Source organism: Maniola hyperantus, chromosome 22 (genome assembly GCF_902806685.2).
Source record: "Maniola hyperantus chromosome 22, iAphHyp1.2, whole genome shotgun sequence".
Lineage (NCBI taxonomy): Eukaryota > Metazoa > Arthropoda > Insecta > Lepidoptera > Nymphalidae > Maniola > Maniola hyperantus.
Window position 1 is genome coordinate 626,595 of NC_048557.2, and position 23,707 is coordinate 650,301.

At 37.7% G+C, this 23,707-nt stretch overlaps 1 long non-coding RNA gene across 1 annotated transcript in view; it reads right to left on the reverse strand.

The window, feature by feature from the left end:
• Window positions 1–224: 224 nt before the first annotated feature.
• LOC138403909 (uncharacterized) overlaps window positions 225–23,707 on the reverse strand; it is a 38,236-nt gene continuing 14,753 nt past the window's right edge. Inside the window, exon 2 of the long non-coding RNA XR_011238031.1 lies at window positions 225–316. This is a non-coding gene — a long non-coding RNA (uncharacterized lncRNA). The remainder of the gene's footprint in view (window positions 317–23,707) is intronic.

Here is a 23,707-nt window from a genome sequence, read left to right on the forward strand (position 1 = left end):
GCATACACTGGGTTTAATTCTTGGCAGCGTTGTCCTGGGCTGGGCTCACTTGCTTACGTGACCTGATAAGTATACCTGGTAAAGCGCTCTTTCGACGGTAGGTACTGGCGTAACCCTTATCTCAAGTCAAATGTCAAAGTCAAATGATTTATTCAAAATAGGTAATAACAAATTAAAAAATTTAAGTAAAAAAAATAATTACTCGTATTGATGGTCTGGTATGGTGTTAGATTTGTACGATATAGTGGTGATAATTATTACGAAAACTTAAAACTAAAGCTACGAGGGTTCCAAACGCGCCCAGGTCTGAGAAGAGCTCACAACAAACTCACTATCTGTTATATTCTTCTTGGTAAACGTGTCCCATCTTAGACGACATCATCACTTTCCATCAGGTATGATTGTGGTCAAGCATTTTTCTATAATGAATAAAAAAGATAAAAAAGAGTGAGATAAGAAATAAGAGTTTACGGGATAAAAGAGAAGCATTCATTCAGGGGTACACACAGCCCAGCCAATGATGGCGTGGTGCGTTAATTAATTTGTTTCATTTTTATAGTTCCGTACATCCGAATGAAGAAACGGAAGCCTTTTAGGGTCACTCGTGTGTCTGTCTCTGTCCGTCTGTTACAATTAATTTTCTTGAATCTACTGGATGGATTAAATTGAAAGGTAGGTACACAATATATGATGAAAAAAAAAATGGAAAGCATGTAGGCAACTTTTTGGATTAATTTAAGTTCCTAAGCGTCAAAACGTCCTATTGGCTTGCGAGAATAATACCTACAGTCAGCCGTTATCCTTTAAAATCAGTTTCAAATAGAAATAGGTCGTCTGCGTTAGTTATAATGTTGAAATTATGACCAGTTTTCCTAGGCGAGTGAAAAATCCGAACACCTTAATATTCCCGGCACGGGCTACAGTTTTACTAACTGTAATAAAAGATCTATATCTTGGGAGTCCGATTCGAGTCAAATATCGCTTAAATCAAATTCTCGATTTCAGAGTTTTTATAGCTAGACAATCTAAGAGGGACGTGTGTAATCAAGGTTACTTAGGTCTATATATATTTTTTTTAGCCGTAGTGTGAAATAAGCTTTAGAATGCAATATTAACCAATATTTTCTTTGGAAAATAAATCAATAGGTACCTATGGTGTTATTTTTAAATGGGATTTTTTAAAACTTGGTAGTTCATTTTTCTGGCAGGGCACTCGACTTATATTTCTACTAGCTGATGCTCACGACTTCGTACGCGTGGATTTAGGTTTTAAAAGTCCCGTGGAAATCTTTGATTTTCCGGGATAAAAAGTAGCCTATGTCACTCTCCAGGTCTTAAACTATGCCCATGAAAAATGTAGTGAGTAGTAATTCAAAATGTCGTTTCTAGGCACTTCAGCTTGAAATGATTTCTCTATAAACTAGAAACTAAGAAGAAAGGATTTTCAAAATTTCATCTTAGGGAAGGGGTCTTGTCTAAACAGAAAGTGAAATAGAAGAAAAAGTCTTTCTATAAAAGCTTGAATTTCAAGTCATTAAATGTTGCATCAAGCTCTATTTAAATAGAGCTTGATGCAACATTTTGATATTTTTCATGGACTTGTATTAAAGTAGACGCCCATAAGAATAAGTCCGGCCAGTTCATGAAAGTTTGGTTTGCTTATCTAAAACTATAATAATATAAGGAAGTATGAAAGTTTTTCTTTGCCCCTACTACTTGATTTCAATATATTTAAAACCAGCTTTTTCAGTGCAAGACTAGATTTAATGATGACTAGCTTATGCTCGCGACTTCATCCGCGTGGACTACGAGGGTTGAATTTTCAAAAATCCTTTCTTAGCGAATGTCTACTTCATAATAGTTATCTGCATGCAAAATTTCAGTCCGATCAGTCCAGTAGTTTGAGCTGTGCGTTGATAGATCAGTCAGTCAGTCAGTCTTTTTCCCGTTATATATTTAGATTCCGTTGAAATTCCACGGTCTTGCACCTGCCTGAACCCAGTGGCTCTCTGCGAATCGTTTGATATCGTCTTCCAAACGCTGCGCTTTCCGGTACGAGGTCGCCATTCTAGCATCTTGGGAACCCAACGTCTATCTTATCGTGCCCTGCCCACTGTCCCAGCTTCGCAATCCGTTTAGCTATGTCGGTTATTCTGGTTCTGGTACGGATCTCCTAATTTTGATTTGATCACGTAGCGTAACTCCAAGCATAGCTCTCCATCGCCCGCTGAGTGATGACCGCCTTCTTATGAGGCCCGTACTTAGCGACCATCACGTCTCAAGTCCATATGTCATCACTGGCAACACGTACTGTTCAGAGACTTGGGTCTTCAATCGCTTAGAAATTTTTGAGGAGTACACGTCATCTCAAAGCTTCTCGAACGTTGCCCAGAAAAGTTGATTCCGCGAAAAACTTCTTTCTCGAAATCTAAATGGATTGGGTGCTCCAGCCCAGGTCTACAATTTCGAGGGCAGTGTTCTGCACTCGAAATATAGACGAGATTTAGTTCGATGGTTAACACGTACTCGTAGTAGGGGCCCAAGACTTCTTTATCTGGAACTTCGAGTATCCTCGTGTATATTTGGCACGGCCTCCTGGCACCGCCGCAGTTTTTTCTTACTGTACATTTTCCCTATCTTGGTTGTTTTTTGTAAACTTTTGACATTCCCTTTGTCCAGCTGTTCCGATAACAATGTATCATGTAACATTCCACTTATAATAAAGTAAAAAAGTTGAACATTACGAAGTACTAGCTGATTCGCGCGACGTCCGCGTGAAATACGGTTTTTAAAAATCCAGTGGAAACTCCTTAAATTTTCCGGGATAAAAAGTAACCTATGTCACTATCCAGGTCTTTATCTATACCCATGCACAAAATCACGTCAATCCGTTGCAGCGTTGCGACGTGATTGAAGGCCAAACCAACAAACTAACAAACCAATAAACCAACAAACCAACAAACAAACACACTTTCGTATTTATAATAAGGGTACTTGATTGCAATGGTGTAACGGTGTAAGGCAATAGGGAAAATAAATAATTAAGTACAATAGGTACCTACTTAACTCTTATTTTCACCAGTAGGTACTTAGGTACCTGAAATAGACTTAGTGAAGAGACTGAATATGTCTTGGACTGTAGTTACAAAATGATGTAATTTTTTGTATAGTGGTAGTTTATGGGACTAGAATTCATTATTAAAGAGAATAATTTAAAAATCATGATTTGACACAGATTATTGTTACTAGTATCTATTAAATTTCATTGAGTTCTATAGATTAACATTCAAATGAGAACTAAAATAAGTTTGTATGGAGAGCGCGCTAGGGAAACTTCTGGTTAAGAGAAAAGTGATTTTCTAAAACGCAATCAAAATTTTATTTCCTATAGGCTAATCTGTAATTCTTTTATAGTTTTTTTCCCCGTGTGCAATTGAAATAGTAAAACACGGCAATTTCTTTGAAACGTTTTGCTTTTTATATTTTGTAAGCGAAATGGCGAACACCAATCGGTATAATATTTACTTTTTGTGACGTCATTTATTTTATGATAAGCAGTTCTCTCCGAACGGTGACTCATAAATCTGTAGATTTGCGCTCCGAAGGTTTTGGATCAATGGCCTTATAGGGACAGACGGATAAAGTAAAAAGGGTTTAACGAAATCAAAAAACTGCGGTGATAGCCTAGTGGTTAAAGTATCTACCTCCTTTACAGGGGAGTACAAGGTTCGATCCCGCACACGCAACTCTAACTTTTCGGAAATTGGTATTTGCCTATATCCTAATCCTAAATTCTTATCCTAATCCTAATAATGGTACTGATTACTGATACGGACGAAAACAATTAATTAGACATCTAGAAATTAAAAGAAAACGCAGGATTTATTTCTCAATACGGATAAAGCTGCAAATTTTATTTATTTACGTGCAAGTTGTAGTTCTGCACGTTTGCGGTTTAACGGATTCAGTTAATCGGTAGGGTTAGCATTAAAAGAACAAGATTAAAAAATTATCTTCTCACAAGAAAATTGGGCGTAACTTACACAGATTCTTAACCTGTGAATTCTATAAAATGCTAACTCGTGCATCATCAGTTAAAAAAAAAATAGAAACAGTTATGTAGCTTGATAAATTATGTTCTGCAACTGTACATAACATGATTAAGATTACAATTAATTCAAAACATCGGTAATATACTCGTAGAATCTTAAAAGTAAAGTTATTTCATTTATACTTTGCATGAATTTAGGTATTTAAAAATCCCGTGGGAACTCACGATTTTCTGCGATAATGTCTATGTGACCAGTTCTTCAAATATTTTTATCGATGCAAAAAATCACATTGATTTAACTCCTTTGTGACGTGAGTCAAGGACAAACCAACAAATGAACGAACAAAAAATAACGACACTTTTGAACTTATATTATGACTAGCTTATGCCCTCGACTTTGTCCGCGTGGACTACACAAATTTCAAACCCCTATTTCACCCCCTTGGGGGTTGAATTTTCAAAAATCCTTTCTTAGCGGATGCCTACGTCATAATAGCTATCTGCATGCCAAATTTCAGCCCGATCCGTCCAGCAGTTTGAGCTGTGCGTTGATAGATCAGTCAGTCAGTCAGTCAGTCAGTCAGTCACCTTTTTTTCCTTTTATATATTTAGACTAGTGAGGATTGGGATTTTTTTGTTGGCGGTACCTACTACTGAAAATGTTCTTTATGTCAGCGTATCGGTGCTTCTATTTATTGTTACCACAACCAGCTTAAAGTGTTTAGAATAAATGAGATTGCATCACTATTTTGTTTATATGTGTACATTATTGAAATTAAAATGCTAAAAGACTCGCACTTGGCTGGTTTTTATGTCTAAATTGACCGGACTTATATGCAATGTGATTAATAAACAAATTCTAATTCTAATTCTAATGTCGCGTGTCGCCGTCGCGCGTGTAAAAAGATACCTATTCTACTCTAAAAAAAACCGACTCACAAATTCAATACGAGTGATCTTTAATAATTCAAGCACGGGTCCTAATATTATAGAATCCAATCTGAATAATGAATGTTCGCAGGAATTATGATCGGATGAGCCGTCATCGAATGAAGCCAGTCAACTGAGAGGGTGTGGGTTTATCTACACCCTGCTTTCATGGGGTGTTAAGGTTTTTCTCACTTTTTAATCAACCAAGATTGTATTGAAAATTTCTACTCCATAAAAATTATATCATTATCATCAAACCATCGCTGGCTAATTAGTGAGCGTGGCTTACTTATCTTATTCTTTATCTTATTTTTAAATGGTTGTGTCACAAAAACAGACAGACAGACAGACGGATAAATGGACTGAATGAAACGTATAGGTTCCTGTATTACTACGAAAACAAACCTATCTATAATTGAGAATAGAAAATAAGTACTAGTTTTCAAAGACTTCTACTTGGACGAAGGACTTCTACGATTAAAAAATTATTTCAAGTTCAAGCTCCCGTAAAAAAAAGGTTTGAACTGAAATAAACCGCATTCTTTGACCTTAGCTCTAAACCCACGCCCGTGCAGAGTTAATTTGGCGTATAAACTCACTATTAATAAGCGAATTCGGTACAAAAGGCGGCGACTGGAATAAAATGGTAATTTATACGTTCTATAACTCTTAGCGGAACACGCCTAACGAGCCCCGCTGAGACTTTCGGGGTTTCCTCACAATTTAATGTTAAGGTCATGCAGACGACCTTTATGTACTACGTAGATATACACTAGACGGATCATTCCGAACAAAAATTATTGCAGGCTGCTCGCTATGTTTATAATTTGATGGCCAATCGTAATAATAACAACTGTCTGAGTAAATCTCACTTAAATTTTTGTCAAAAATCTTCTAAGCCTAGTTGTATAAATTATTATCATCATCAGCCTATGGACGTCTACGGTCCTTAAACGCGATCTCCACTCAAGGACTTTCCGGCTCCAACGGCCATCGCCTCTACGACAGGCATGACCTACCCACTGCCACTTCAGCATGCTAATAGTTTGGGCTATGTCAGTGACCTTGGTTCTCCTGCAGACGTCCACATTTCGGATCTTATCCCTCAAGGAAACTCCTAACTTGGCCCTCTCCTTAGCTCGCTGAGCGACTTTGAATTTGTGAACAAGGCCATTTGTCAGTGTCTACGTTTCAGCACCATAGGTGAGGACGGGAAGAACGGTTGTATAAATAACCTTATTGTATCCAAAACCCTCTTAATGACGCCGCGGAGTGAAGGGAGGGAGGAGGGGAAGTACCTAATTCCAATTTTTATCATCGTAAAAAACGAGCCATCCCGGGAAATGGGCCTGTATGCAAATTTGATGCCTTTATACAGAGGCATGAAATTGTTACTTATTTTAATGAGTTATTTAAAAAAAAAAAAAACGGCCAAGTGCGAACCAGACTCGCGCACCGAGGTTCGGAACCCTCGGTACTATAGTCGTGTTTTTTCGACATTTTGCACGATAAATCAGAAACTATTATGTACATACAAATAAATAAAAAGCTGTTTTATAATGGTAATTTTACAGGTAAAGCCGTTTCATATGATACCCCACTTGTTTTAGTAATCTTAATTTTAAAGTTGAAAATTACTATACTTTGATCATGAACTAATAATAGTGGAGGCTGTGCGGGTGTTAGCTCTCCGATTGCCATCTCCACCTGTCGCGTACTAGGTGGTGTATTTATTGAAACTTAGGAAGAAAATGTCCCGACAGTCATCCTGTGCTTTAGCTAAGTGAATCTCTTTGGATGTTACACGTAGAATGTTGGCAGATCTAGGCTCTAGGCTATCTAGTGATCTAGTGCTTGTGGCAAACGTTAGCTCCAGTAAAGCAAATATTTGCGTCAGGGCCTGTGGTGTTGACACGGAGTACAGGCAGGTACTTTATCTTGAAATACACATTTGTTAGTTAAAGTTAGCCTATTACTAAGCTATACCAGAACGCTAGCAAAAACAAAGACAGGTGGTACTACTTATGATTACTGATATGATAACAAAAAAACGCGAAAAATCTAAAAAATGCTACATTTTCTAAAAGTTTACAATATATTGCAAATCTGTCTGCCTGTCTGTCCGTCCATCTATCCGCAGCTTAGCTTAGAGACTCTTAGAAAGCTGTAATAATGGCATGGGTCATATTATTAATCACACCGGCAAAATGGTTAAAAAAATCTTGAAAAACAATTTCACGCTTCCTCCCCGCGTAAAGTGGGGGTGATTTAAGTTTCTTGACCATTTCATGTTGTGGGGTGTCGTAGGATAAGTATTTCAAAAATATTGCGGGGTGTGAAATCCATTTTTCATGACAAGATCTAGAAATTAGCCTGTGAGCCACTAGCCTATCTAGTGCTAGTGGCAAACGTTTGCACCAGTAAAGCAAATATTTGCGCCACGGCCCCGGTGTTGAAAATGAATACCTACCGGCAGTTTATCTTGAATCTTGAAAGACACATTTTTTTGGCTAAAGCTAGCCTATAAGTTATATTATATGTATATACTAGCGCTCCGCCCCGTCTTCGCACGGGGAGCTTATTACAATTTTCGTAGGAATCTCTAACTTTTTTTGGATATTAGTAAGCCTATGTCACTCAGGAATAATGTAGATGCATAGTAGATGTCTACTGATCTATGATGATGACGATAGATCTGTCAGTCGGTCAGGCACTTTTTCCTTTTAGAGTTTTCACTAGCGAACAAATTTAGGAAAATAGGTTCTCAATCGTGAGTGAGGAAAAGTTTTCACGGTCATAAAATTTTGATAGCTTTTCTAGTACATTATTGATCGACGCCCGAGTCGATGTGGGGCGTTTGAAAATTGTTTGAAAATTTCCCGCGGTATGGGAGAAACTTCCGTTTTTGGAAACTTTTTGGAATATTTAAGTAAGCAGGTGGTAGAACCGCGTCCTAATTTCGGCGGAGAACCTTTGCGATGCCCTTTATGAATATTGTTCTCTTAAGCCAAATCGACGGCTTTACAACGTAGAGCAAATAAATTGGACAACTTAAATTAATATCTGAGCCAACTAAATAAATGATAAGTATTATGATTAAATTATGAAAAATAAATACAAACTAGATGATTTAGAGTTTTAAACCTTCCCCGGGACGCAAGCCGTCTCTGTACCAAATTTCATCTCGGTTGAACGGATGGGCCGCGAATAGCTGGCAGATAGACAGACACACTTTCGCATTTATAATATTAGTATGGATAATATTGTTTAAAATGTATTATGTACTAGATTCTACTTTTACTTGTAATGAAAACTTGACGAACTTATTTTACAAATGGCTACATTTTGAGAACACAAAATTCTGTTTACCAAAGTTTTTAATTGATCTTCTAAGGGCTTGTTTTCATAATAAAAATATTGTCAATGGATTAATTCTAACTCAAGCAAAATATAAATGTAGTCGAAATATTTCTTTGTTTCTTGAAATGAATTTTCGCACATTACATGAGGCTCAGGTTTACTATACTAAGTACAACAAATTCTATCCGAGCATATAAACTAGATGATTACTGTGACTTACCGTATTAATGTAGGTTTAAAAAGGGATTTTTCACGATTAAAAGTCTATGACTGTCTTTGGGATTCGAGTTGTCTGTGTACCTGTCAAAATCGGTTAAAAAGATGAAGGGTCGTGCAAAAGGACAGACAGACAGACGCTCTTTCGCATTAAGGATAATATTAGTACCGATAGTATGGATAGCATGCTATACGTATGTATTATTATTATTATTTGGTTTTTTTTAAAGAATATTAGCCATGTTAAATGACTAATATTCCCCTTTCCTCTCCAAATAAGCCTCAGGCTTGTGCTTGGAGAAGGTACGACAATAGTGCAACGGGCGGGGTTTGAACCGTCGACCATTCGGTTTTCAGTCCACTCATATACCGGTTGAGTTATTGAGGCTATTGAGCTATTATAGGCTGATGTTTAGGTATTTTTCTCACCTTTGAGCTATAAAAATTGGTACTCCCACTTTTTTGGCCTACAGTGTAATCAACTATCAACCATAGCTATCACGTCCGCGCATAATATTGGAAATTCCTTATATTTTTATCGCCTCCTTTTACCTTACGGGTATTCACACAGAAAGCTTATTCACTGGATTTTGTTACTTAAATATATGCAAGTAAGATACATTATTGTTTTCTTCGAATAAAGTAAATGGTTCGGGGAGAAATAAAAAAAATAAAAACATGGAGGATTCTTTGTATCAAGTATCATGCTTTGTTCAAAGGGTTTTGAGAGACTTTGTAAATTATTTTAAAATGTTAAAAATGTTGTGTTAAGTACTATAGCTGAAAATGTGTTTAGTTTTTAGTACCTGCGTATTAATTATCACCACTATATCATATCATCTTAAAAATAAAAAAATTTGACAATCAGGAAGCGTAAAATTTTACCAATTCTGAGTAAATAATTTAAGTTTATTTTTTGAGTTTTGTATGCAATGTAGTTAATTATTATGTCTATGAGTTATAGGGACTCAAATGGCTGATAACTTATCTATAAATAAATAAATAACCTTTTATTTGGGACCATAGCGCACAGTACAAAACAGAACAACACCAGACAAACGTACATAAACAAAACAAAAAAAAACAACAAAAAACAGAGCATGAAGACAAAAAGATCACAAATACTTAACTAATACGTACGGCTTTCCATGCATTTCAACCGAGAAAACAATCGCACTTACTTAGCTCCTATAGATAGTGTACGACTGTACGTGTATAGAGGCGGCGATTTTCCCAGCCGAATTGCATGGAATTACAGTAAAATTAATCTAAAATAAAATAAAATAAATGTCTGACATAAACCCGAATGCGTGTCTGTGGCGCATAGCTGTCCCAAAAAAGGGAATTGCCTCAGCGTAATGCTGTAGTAGTGTATGTGGGTACACTACCTCAGCGCTGTTTTTCAGGCATCCCCTGAAAAATTCCGCTCGACGTCCCGGACCGGTCCGGGTTTCATAATTTATCTGTGCGATTGACCCCTCGGCGGTAAATTGACATACTAATTAATATCTATGGATGGGCGAAAAATTGTCTGAAACTGAATATTTTTCTCGGTCGGTGGTCTGGCATAGTAACTAATACTTACTTAGTAAACTAACTGACTTTTTATTCAAAAAACAAGGCTTATGACGAGTCCCCCACGGTGTGCGAGGGTTAGATTCTTGGGTAGTCTCTAGAAACCTCCCAGTGCTAATTATTTAGGCCGCTTTCCAAGATACTGGAATGGTGGGTGATCGATACCTCAAGAACTCAAGCAAGTGCTTCCAAAGTTCTCAAAAAATCTGGTTGCGGAACGAGCCTCTTTTTTAACTGACTTCTAAAAAGGAGATGGTTCTCAACTCAGCCCGTTATTTTTTTCGACTTTTTTAAAAATATAATATGGTCCGTACAAAACAAGAACTCACACGCCATTTTAGCTCTAAAAATGTCATGTCTAAAGTAGGTGTGATTCACCTGTATAATAAGGACTAATATCGTACACTTGACACAAAGTTAAAATAGCGAGTGAGTATTTAAAATCCCGTGGGATCTCTGATTTTCCGGGATAAGAAATTATCCCGGAAAATTCTATGTCCTGCCCCAGGGTGTAAGTTAACTCTGGACAAAATTTCATCAAAATCGGTTAAACTGTTGAGCCGTGAAAAGCTAGCAGACAGACAGACAAACTATCGCATTTATTTAGTATGGATATCATATTATATCTCTGTGCTTTAGTCTCCTCCTACAACTCATCATTTTATTTTATTTTATTTTAAAACTAGCTCATGCCCGCGACTTCGACCGCGTGGAATTAGGTTTTTAAAAATCCCGTGGGAACTCTTTGATTTTCCGGGATAAAATGTAGCCTATATCACTCTCAAGGTCTTTATTTATACCCATGCAAAAAATTACATCAATCCGTTGCACCGTTGCGACGTGATTGAAGGACAAACCAACAAACCAACAATGCAACAAACAAACACACTGTCGCATTTATAATAAGGGTACTGATAAGGAACACTTACAATTTAATTTAATTTAATTTAAAATAACTTTATTGTTAATAGATTTACAGAGAGTAAGAATACAGGATACACTTAAAAAACAAAGGGCGACCTTATCACTAAAGTGATCTCTTCCAGGCAACCCATACTTAAGAACTTATAGAACTCCACAATACACATACATACATACAATATACATATTCTACATATACCACATGACATACTAACTATAACATACACTGATATGTATATCGATGACAAGTGAACACAACATTTGCGATTTTTGCGACAAGATGATGATGAAAAGGAGGAAAAGTTGCCGGAAGAAGAGGCGTCGGTCGGTCGCAGAAAAAGTCCTGGCTGCGCCACATCCGGGAGTGGACGGGAATCGCGAGTGCTGCAGAGCTATTTCCCCTCGTGAAGAACAGAGTGGAAAACACAGGGCTGACTGCCAAGTGCCAACCTTCGCTAGTTGGAGAGGCACGCAAAGAAGAAGACTCTCTCCAAACTCTAAGAAATTTTGACGATCTCTGAGTAGCCACAACAGTACGAGATTTTATGTCTCACCAACGTTGATAGTATTCGATTGTCGAAAACCTTTCGCATAATAGTAAACTTCCCTGTTAAAGCTCAAGTTTGTCTACACACCTACAGTCAGCGCTCCAAGCGGAAACGTTGCGAAATTAAAATCAGAGGCATTGAATTTTTGACTTCAATTCGAGGCTCTTTAGGTCCATTTTACTTTAACGGTATTGTGTTTCGACTCTCGAATTCTAGCAACGTTTGGTGAGACGTAAAATCTTATACTAAGCGTACAGTAGTCATAAAAATATTTAATTCCGTACTGAAGAATAATGGCAGTATATTTTACTAAAAAAAAAACACAAAATGTAGCATTGAGAACATTTGCGGAAAACGGCCTACAATTAAATGGTTTCTTACAACAAAGCCTTGAGGGTGCTCTAATTAATCTCACCGGATGAAATATTAGCCGAGTCTAAAGCACGTGGGCGCTGAAACAAGTCCAAACTTGGGGCTTTTGTTATCTCAAGATCATATTTCGCACAGAGTAGGCTAAATACAGAGATTACAAAATAGCCGATCGCACACTAAAGCGTATACGAAATACAAATACGCTCAGTACCCGTAGTACAAGATTTTACGTCTCACCAAACCAAACCAATTTGGTTGGAGCGCTGGCTGTAGAAGTGTAGACAAACTTGAGCTTTACAAGGCATTTAAGATCCAGTTTACTGTAACGCGGAAGTATTTCGACTCTCGGATTTGGTTTCGTTTGGTGAGACGTAAAATCTTGTGCTACGGGTACTGTACCCGTAGTATAAGATTTTACGTCTCACCAAACTTTGCTAGAATTCGAGAATCTTTAAAACAAGGCATTTAAGATCCAGTTTACAATAACGCAGAAGTGTTTCGACTCTCGAATTCTAGCAACGTTTGGTGTGACGTAAAATCTTATACTACGGGTACAGATTAATAATTATAATCTAAGACGAATACGTTTTGGTGTGCGAACACATCTTACCCAGCCTCGAAATGATAGCGATATTTTTTTGTAAACCGGCCAAGAGCGACTTGCGCACGGAGGGTTCGGTACGGGTAGAGTTCTTATGGGATTTTAAAAACCCAAATCCACGCGAACGAAGTCGCAACTTCGTTCGTTTAATAATTAAATATCACTAGCTTTTTGACGACCTCCCTGGCGCAGTGGTGAGCGCAGTGGTCTTAATAGTGGGAGGTCCCGGGCTCGATTCCTGGCAGGGGTTTGGAATTTTATACTTTCTAAATTTCTGGTCTGGTCTGGTGGGAGGCTACGGCCGTGGCTAGTTACCACCCTACCGGCAAAGCCGTGCCGCCAAGCGATTTAGCGTTCCGGTACGATGCCGTGTAGAAACCAAAGGGGTATGGGTTTAATAAAAACTGCCATACCCCTTCCAGGTTAGCCCGCTATCATCTTAGACTGCATCATCACTTACCACCAGGCGAGATTGCAGTCAAGGGCTAACTTGTATCTGAATAAAAAAAAAAAAAGCTTTTTTTTAACTATGTAGAATCTAGTTAAAAAAAGCTAGTGATATTTAATTGTCAAAACTATTAAATATATAATATACTAGGAATATAACTAAAATCAGATACAAAAAATAGAAAAAAAATTGTTTTTATGTATCTGTCCATAATTTCGTTCTGTAACGGAAGTTCTGTGCCAAAACTAGTCTATGCTTCAATTACATAACCAAGTGAAATTTATTCTAAATACCTGTGGACTGGAACAGAGTGAAACAACGCACTGGAGGGCGGGCGGGTGCAATATTTATGTAAATATGCGCGGCCAGGTGCTACACAGGCCCCGCTATATTAACATAACTTTGTATAGGGGCCTGCCTAGCTACGTGCCTATTTAACTTCATGCCTTTTCAGTTAGACCGAGATTTTTGGCTTAAAATACTTTCTAAATAACTTTAAATAAGTAGATACGTAGTTCTTGCAATTCACGACCGGCGAGTGAACTTTACTTGTGGTTACTCGTATACACGGACATTGCATAAGTGTGCGTGCACGTCGGACCAATCAGTCGCGAGCAAGCGCTCGCAAAAGCACACATTAACTGTACCTTACTTATACCGATACGACTTACACACAAGCATGAGACAGTCGCCCTCGTGAAATGCAACAACAATTAATCTAAGCAACAACTACTTATATCAAAAATTGCGGACCGGCAGGATTCGAACCTACGTCTTCTAGGTTCGAGCCCGACGCCTTGACCGCTGGGCCACGGTTTGCTCGGTGCCAGTGATGGAATTTGTGATATGTATGTTCACTCAGTACTGAAGCGACTGTTAATCTCAGTACCGTACTCAGTAGTGGGTCGGTAATGTGTTAATCATGATGATAATGTACGAGATCAGTACCCTTATTATATATGCGAAAGTGTTTGTTTGTTGGTTTGTCCTTCAATCACGTGGCAACGGTGCAACGGATTGACGTAATTTTTGCATGGGTATAGATAAAGACCTGGAGAGTGACATAGGCTACTTTTTATTCCGGAAAATCAAAGAGTCCCCACGGGATTTTTGAAAAACCTAATTCCACGCGGACGAAGTCGCGGGCATCAGCTAGTAGATAAATAATTGAAGGATTACATTGTAGTTCATACAATTATCACGTATGACAGTGTTTTCATTAAGTCGCGGATCGGGTTACACTCATCCGGGGTTTTATCCGGGATATAATGTACGTTACTAATTGTTACAATTTAATCCATACCGTGCGAATGCTATCAAAACTTGTGCCAGGACGTTGTTACGCTAAATCCGGGAGTAATTATGAATTTGTAATGTAGTTTTGTCTAGAAATTTAGTAAAAAATTTATACAGAAAATACATTATATGTACTGTCATATTGGGATACAACATATGAAAAGGAAAATTAATCCATTCTATACAGCAAAAAATTTAACATATAATATCAAAAAAATTTGTGACAACTGTGAAATCTGTATAAAAAACAAATCTAGAGGGAAATATAATTTTGGACTAATGTCTCACTTAGGTCCGGCTACTTATCCTTTTGAAATAATGTCTATAGATACTATTGGTGGATTTGGTGGCTCACGTTCTACAAAGACATATTTACACCTCCTAGTAGACCACTTTTCGAGATATGCTTATAGTTTGACTTCGAAAACCCAAAATGCCAATGATTTTATAAGGTTGGTCCAAAAGGTAACACGTGAAAATAAAATTGGCTTAATTTTATCTGATCAATATCCCGGCATCAATTCAAAGGATTTTAAAAATTTCTTAGACAAAGAGAATATACCTATCATCTTTACTGCAGTGAATTCACCATTTTATAATGGTCTGAATGAAAGATTAAATCAAACACTGACAAATAAAATAAGATGTAAGATAAATGAAAGGAAAGATAAATTAGCTTGGACAACTATTGCTCATGAATGCACAAAAAAGTATAATGAAACGGAACATACTGTAACAGGATTTTCACCAAAATATATATTGGAAGGAGAAAATGTTGATATACTACCAGAAGAATTGAAACAAGATAAAAGCCGTAATGATTTATTGAAGGATAGAAAAACCGCATTGGAAAACACTTTAAAATCGCACAATTATAATAAACAATACTTTGACAAGAACAGGAGAACATGTGAATTAAAAGTAGGAGACTTAGTATATGTTGAAAATGGTAACCGCTTGAACAGGAAAAAACTAGATGAGTTAAAAATTGGCCCGTATGAGGTCTTAGAAAAAATTTCAACCTCAGTCTACAAAATAAATACAGGACATAAGAAGTGAGTTACGTAAGCGGACAAATCGTTGTCAGATTTCTTGTGGCATCCATCGGAAATGGCGATATGCTTTTCAAACTAGAAGTGTAGCCTTCTATTGTATTCGAGATCCTTTTCCAAAAGTGCTTCTGCTTGAATTGACAGGATTTCCTCAGGTTTGGTGAACTTGATGATGATGGGTGGCCGAATTCTCGAGGAAATTCCAGATTTGTGCTTCGGACATTCTGTCTCTATGGTAGGTACATGAATAGTGTCTCGATAGTTGCAAGGAAAGGTTAGGATGGACCTACCTACTAGTAAAACCTACGAAAATAGGGCTTTACTAATATTATAGGTAATTTGAATTTTCTTTGTCTAACGATATTATTTCGAGTTTGGAATTAGGTAACAGCAGTATAAGACTGTAGGACATGACAACGCAATTAATTGAAATGAATTATTGATCTTGAATTTATTATCGATTCACAAGCGGAATCTATATACCTATAGTCAGCAAAACCACGGCTGTAATTTGAATCTACTTATTATAAACGTTGTTCGATATGAGACTAACCTACATTTTAAAGTGCTTATCTGACGAAATTACATCGCGGATATCGAATCGAAATATTCTTTATTATTTCTACGTAAATCTCACGTGGCAGCTGTACCTTTTTTAAAGAAATTCAGGATGCCAAAACTTTTACGCTCTAAGGTGGTAATCTAGATAGATTACCCTAAAAGTCTAAAATTGGATTTCTATTTTTCGGCGGTTCTTAAACAATGTAAGATTCCGAAACCTATAAACTAACTATGGGGTGGTAACCAAGATTGATTGCCCTAAACCTAAATAAGGACTTCTATTTTACTAACAATTTTTCTGTGGGCCTAAGGCAATTTAGGCTACCGAAAGAAAGGATAATATTCTAGATAAGTATTAAATTATGATTAGGTGTAGGAAAATGGAAACAGGGAAGCAACACGAGAACAATTCAAGTGTACTTACATGTAATCCTTCCTGTAGGTACTATCTTGTCTCCTCTGTTGTATCGATTTTTGGATACTCCTTTTGGTCTTGCCGCAGGTCCGTAGATTCCGCATCCTCGTCCTCAGTTCCCTAGCTACCCTACGTAGTTACGGGGCCCGAACAACAAGGATCCGACCGATTGCGCCAGTTACGTAAGCGGCAACCAGAAGGATTTTTGAAGGAAACGAAGATAGGCTTTTACTAAATTTATATTCTTAAATCTTTACATTTTAACTTAACCTAACGTCTGCACTCTGCACCGAGGTTAGATGCAGAGTTTTACATGGTGACGACCTAAATCTAATCTAACCTAACTAAGAGACTGCGTCGAGGTGTGACGACAGACTGCCCTCCTTCACATCTCTCACTTGGTTTAAATACCTTAATGTTAAAATATAGCTAAATCCCAATTCGTTGCGGAGTCACGTATGGCAATGAGGTAGTTTCTTGCTGACCGAGCGCTGGACTTATGACCTAGTGACTTAGCCTTCAAAGATGGTTTGCAGCGTAAGTGATTTGAACTAGGTTATCGTTAGGATATGTAACAAGTGTGAGTCAAACCTATTCCACATAACAAAATTGGTTCCAGTGTTGAATTGACGACGGCTGGGGGGGGGAGATATAAATGACCTTAGGAAGCCCATTTATTTCTCTTCATTTATTTGTCTATGTCAATGTCATCACTTATCTATGTCTATGATTACATAATTTGAATCTGCCGCGCATTGACACGACAGAGCTGTCAAGTGTCAACTGTCAGGTTGTTATTTTATTAAAACGTTAGCTGTGCGAGTGAATTTCGAATTATAATATGAAATTAGAATTTAAAGTTTAAACAATACCTAATAACAGTGAAATAATAGCTTCAATTGTTGTTTCTCTTTACAGAGCAACGCAAGATCTTTTATTTCACAAGAGTGTTTATAAACACATTATATGTGTATGTGTGGTCCTTTGGCAGACGCAAACATCTCATAGGCGCCCCTCTAGCAGACATATTAAAAAACAAACCAACAAACAAACACACTTTCGCATTTATAATAAGGGTACTGATTTTTTAACATAATATTTTCCAGCAGAAATTACTCTATTTTTATATACGTATAAACCCTTCTTATTCTGCGAGAAGGCCCGTGATCAGTAGTGAGCCGGCGGTGGTTTGATCATGATACACATAAGGGCCTTCATAACTCCGCAATACCAGTAACTCGTATACTCAGTAATTTGTAGTGATTGCGGTGCATTAATCTGAATAATTTATTACAATGGCTGACAGATTCATTATCATTCACGGTCAATATGGCGCTTAGCTCCAGAACACTCGTAAATACTAGCACTAACGCAGACTTTGACAGAGATATACATTGAGTTATAGGTCATAGACTATAGAGATGCAAACACACACAAAATGCGCAAGCACCAAAAAGCGGTGGATTTTGGCGGTCTGATCTGACCTAAGTAATTTCATTAATTTTTTTTACAATTTGAACTTTGATATGTACTACCGTCAAGCTTTTCGACTCTCACTTTTAATAAAAACCGGCCAAGGGCGAGTCAGGCTCGCGCAATGAGGGTTCCGTACTACAGTCGTATTTTTCGACATTTTGCACGATAATTCAAAAACAATGATGCATAAAAATAAATAAAAATCATCATGTAAATCATAAAATGTACAGGTGAAGACCTTTCATATGATACCCCACTTGATATAGTCACTCACTTGGAAAGTTGAAAATACTAATTATTAGTTCATGACCACAATTTGGTTTTTTTTTTGTGTGATCTAACCCTAAATTCACGGTTTTCAGATTTTTCCCCAAATGTCAGCTATAATATTTACCTACCTGCCAAATTTCATGATTCTAGGTCAACGGGAAGTACCCTGTAGGTTTCTTGACAGACAGACAGACAACAAAGTGATCCTATAAGGGTTCCGTTTTTCCTTTTGAGGTACGGAACCCTAAAAATAATTACAATAAAACTTAAAGCTAGCCTTGTCTAATTACTATACAAATCATGCCCGCGTGGAATCAATCTGTCACCAGACGAGGCTATTAATCGCGGTGAAATGTCTCGTAAAAAAATTTTAGCACTAAGAATCCATGACCTCAGGGTCTCCACGGCAAACGGAAAATTTGAAAATTCAAACCCTTATTGAATTTTCAATAATCTTCCCTTAGTGGATGTCTACGTCATAATAGCTATCCGTCCAGTAGTTTGAGCTGTGCGTTTATAGATCAGTGAGTCAGTCAGTCAGTCCCCTTTTTCTTTAGATAAGGATGTATTAGATTTCATGCAGTGGCGTGCAGCTCATAGAAGCTTAAAAGTACTGCATACCCAAGAAATAGTTAGGTAACCTAGATGAAATAGCTCAATGCTCCGCAGACAGACAGATGTCCATACGTACATCTCTCTGCGGTAAGTCGCATGTATTCTATTTACTCTGTGGTAACATTATATTCAATGTACAGTGCGACAAGGCTGTCTCGGCGCGAGGCGAAAATCGGAACTAACGTTGCCGTCAAGTGTCCCCTTTATTCTTGTTTGAATATTCTAAGCCTTTGTTCTCCAACAGCGCCCCCCTGTCAATGTCATTCTAGTGCCAAGAGAGCCTTGTCGCACTGTATTCTGTGGTAAGTCACAATAATTTGAAGTTATTTGTGACTTGTCCATAAGCAGGAACCTACCTATGTACTGCTTACCCTGGCTTTAAACCCTGTGAACGCCACTGATTTCATGATATACTCAGCTAATAGTTAATTAAACCTACTAACCATAGACGTTGCTGAACTCGTGGTAACAGGTGCATTTAACTGAATGCAATCGTGCGTGCCATGTTCACTGATATCCCTGTTGTTCCCAATTCTGCCGTGCCATTATATACATCAATAAATTGAGCTACAATGAATTAACGGATGTATATATTGTGTTGATTTGCAATTCATTGTAATTTAGAATTTCAAATGAAATTTTATTCGTCACTAGCTTATGCTCGCGACTTCGTCCGCGTGTACTACACAAATTTCAAACCCCTTTTTCACCCCCTTATGGGTTGAATTTTTGAAAAACCTTTCTTAGCGGATGCCTACGTCATAACGACTATCTGCATGCCAAATTGAAGTCCGCTCCGTCCAGTGGTTTGAGCTGTGCGTTGATAGATCAGTCAGTCAGTCAGTTAATCAGTCAGTCAGTCTCCCTTTCCTTTTATATATTTAGATTTTGGAATAAGAGCCAACGAGGGCCAGACCTGAAATAGTTTGATAAATTGTTAAAGTTTAAGGCTGTCTGGCAGGGGGTTGCCACGTCATAATATGTGTCTGGCACTGGCAATTCATGACGTGCGTTCTAATACTAATCCAAAGAAAATATAAAAAAATTACATTTTATAATTTGAGATTATAAGATTTTTTACACCTGTTATCTGCCAAAGCCACTATGATCCAAAATTCATAGTCGCAGATCGTTCCTCCCTATGTTGTGGGCAATACACAGAGAAACTTTCAGCTTTTATAAAATAACGAAGGTCTGGCCCTCGCGGGATCTCTGTCTATTTCATTTCAAAAGAGAAACCGCTGAGTTTCTTGCTGGTACTGTTTTAACATAGGTAGGTTTTAACATGGCGTTTATACGCCAAAAAAATAGCCTCGTCAGCCTCAAAGCACAATGTGGTCGTACAAACTAACAGTACGTCAAATAAACTAAGCAAGGTCGGACGTGTTGTTGTAAATCCGAGCGGACAATAGCGGACATTCGCCTAGATTCATCACGTGTATGTGAGACAAAGGTGAAAGGTCTCTCACTTCATGATTTGTATTGGTTTTATTGCCTACATACAGTGAATGTTTCTAGAACAGTTTTCTACATGACCAAAAGAATAACTCGTCATCCTCAAAGGACAATGTGGTCGTACAAACAAACAGTAGGTACGTCGAATAAACTAAGCAGGGTCGACGTATTGTGGTAAATCCGAGCGGACAATAGCGGACGTTTGTCTAGATCCATAATGTGTATGTGCAAGAAAGGTGAAAGGTCATTTACTCCATAATTTTTGATGCCTGTAACTGCCTATACCATATAGTGAATGTTTTGAGAACAGTATGGCAAAAGAATTACCTCGTCAGTCTCAAAGGACAATGTGGTCGTACAAACAAACATTACGTTAAATAAACTAAGCAGGGTCGGACGTGTTGTTGTAAATCCGAGCAGACAGTAGCGGACATTTGCCTAGATCCATCATGTGTATATGAGAGAAAGGTGAAATGTCCCTCACTTCATCATTTTTATTGCCTTTAACTGCCTATTATTCTACAGTGAATGTTTTTAGATCAGTTTTCTACATGAAAGAATTACCTCGTCAGCCTCAAAGGACAATGTGGTCGTACAAACAAACAGTACGTCAAATAAACTAAGCAGGGTCGGACGTGTTGTTGTAAATCCGAGCGGACAATAGCGGACATTCGCCTAGATTCATCACGTGTATGTGAGACAAAGGTGAAATGTCCCTCACTTCATCATTTATATTGCCTTTAACTGCCTATTATTCTACAGTGAATGTTTTTAGAACAGTTTTCTACATGAAAGAATTACCTCGTCAGCCTCAAAGGACAATGTGGTCGTACAAACAAACAGTACATCAAATAAACTAAGCAGGGTCGTCGTATTGTTGTAAATCCGAGCGGACAATAGCGGACATTTGCCTAGATTCATCACGTGCAAAGCCACAAATGCCACGGGCAGCTAACTCTCTTAACACACGGTCGCGCACGTTGGTTAACAAAATTACCAAAAATCAAGCTTTATTTATATTATACTAGCTGAACCGCCCCGGCTTCGCTCGGGTGGAGTTTAGCAAATTGAGGGGGAGGTTGAATTAAACTTTTCTCTCCGTAAGAACCATCCTCGTACTTTAAGGAATATTATAAAAAACGAATTAGCGAAATCGGTTCAGCTGTTCTCGAGATTTGCGATGACCAACACATTTGGTGATTCATTTTTATATTATAGATAACAAAACAAAATTATGAAAATTAGTGGGCAGGTGGAATTTTCAAAAATCATGAATTGTTGTCCAAAAGCCTAAAATACGAATTTTCACAAATATTGGCCCCGATTCTCTAGTCTCTCTCTTAACTAAATTTAGAGTATCTGCATCCTTTTCTTTTTACTAATGCTAAAAAAGGAACGGAATATGACTTTCACATTTAAAGACTCTAAATTTTAGTGCACAATACAAATTTAAACAGTAGGTTCGCGAGTGCGTGCTAAAATCACGGGTTTTACCATCTAAAAATTAAATTTAGAAATGTCAAACTGCTTCTGTCCTTTTCATATTACAATAGTAAGAAGAGGGTGCGAATACACTAAAATTAGGTTGTGCTTAGAATCGGTGCCATTGGGGCCGATTCTCTAGTACACAATCTCTAAACTAAACTAAATTAACAGGTCTAAATCTTGTGCTATCCTTTTCCGCAAGCAACATTATGAAAGGGATAGCAATAGATTTAGACTTGTCGTTTTAGTTTAGTTTAGAGATTGTGTACCAGAGAATTGGCCCCAATATCCTTTTAAAGATAGGGGATAAAAGATATAACTTTCAAGATTTCAGTAGTGACTGAGCATGGGTTTCCTCTTCGAATTAGAAGGTGTTAAGTCATAATTCACTACTCTAGCTGGTATAATACCGATCGGCAGACTTCACACACTTCACTCAACTCTCGTTCACCGTTAAAGCAAGTGATATTTAAATACCTAAGCCGCACATGACTCCAAGAAGTTAGAGGTTGGATCAGAACCTGGACCGTCCGAATAGGAGGCCGTAGTCTTAACCACTAGGCTAACATGGTTTTTAGGGTTCCGTATCTCAAAAGGAAAAAAGGAACCCTTATAGACTGCCTTCGTTGTCTATCTGTCTGCCGTGTCTATCAATTCGGGGGAATCAAAACCAATAGGGTACTTCCCGTTGACCTAGAATCATGAAATTTGGCAAAGCACAAGTAAAGGGAAATTTCTTATACGAAGGTACGGAACCCTTCGTCTACGAATCCGACTCACACATAACCGGTTTTTATCAAAGCTCACCATTCTTCAATGCAGTGTGTAGTACCAGCATGTCCCCTTCAATCTCTGCCACTGACGGTGATGGATGGCCATGGACTTATGTTGTTTGCGAGTGACCCCACGGGGCGCCGGACCTATCTTGACTGATGTACCGACTTCATTCTTTTATAGCCTTATGAATATCTACCAAGTATTTTCTATACATATATAAAACTAGCTGATGCCCGCGATTTCGTAGTTCGTACGCTTGAAAAATCCCGTGGGAACTCTTTGATTTCCCGGGATAAAAGGTAGCCTATGTCACTCTCCAGGTCTTTTACTATACCTACCCATGTAAAAAATCACGTCTATGCGTTGCTTCGTTACGAGGTGATTGAAGGACAAACCAACAAACCAATAAATCAACAAACAAACACACTTTCGCATTTATAATATGGGTACTGATGAAAAGGTGACTGAACTGACTTATCCATCAACGCACAGTTCAAACTACTGGACGGATTGGGCTGAAATTTAGCATGCAGATAGCTATTATGCCGTAGACGTCCGCTACGAAAGGATTTTTGAAAATTCAACCCCTAAAGGGGTGAAATAGGGGTTTGAAATTTACGTAGTCCACGCGGACGAAGTCGCGAGCATAAGCTAGTACCAACTAAAAAGTAAGCACAAATGTATTAAAATTAAGCAAAACTGCTAGAAATACTAAAATAATAGAGTTCTGTAGAGCATGCTGGAATTTACCTTACTTCATTTTGTAAAGCAAAGTCTAAAATGTAAAGAATAAACCAAAATCTAGGTCAAAATTTCACCTCCCAAAATCCTGACTTGTTTAAACACCTAATAAATTAGCTCCAATTTTAAATGACGGCTGGAAAATTAAACAAGATATAACGTAAAAATTAAAAGTCGAGATTTTCACTGCAAAATCCAAGGTTTCAATCGAGCGGGGTTTTAAATTTCTGTGAGGGGATGTAATTTCCAAAAATCCTGAAACACCTACTTTTTTCATTGACATAATGTGAAAAATGTCATAGAAACTTTTACACTCTATATTAAATGCTCTCAAAATTAAATACGTATTTCTTCATTTTAAAAACGAATTTCTTCAAGCTTAAATACCAACTTTCATAGATGAAACTTAACGAACCAGTAAAGTGCCAGTGGGACTCGCGCACAGAAGCTTCGAGGTGTCTTCGCATCCAAAATTCCTCAGTGCTTGAAGAACTTTCGAACAGTTGACGTCTATCGGCTTATGATGATGATGATAATGATCA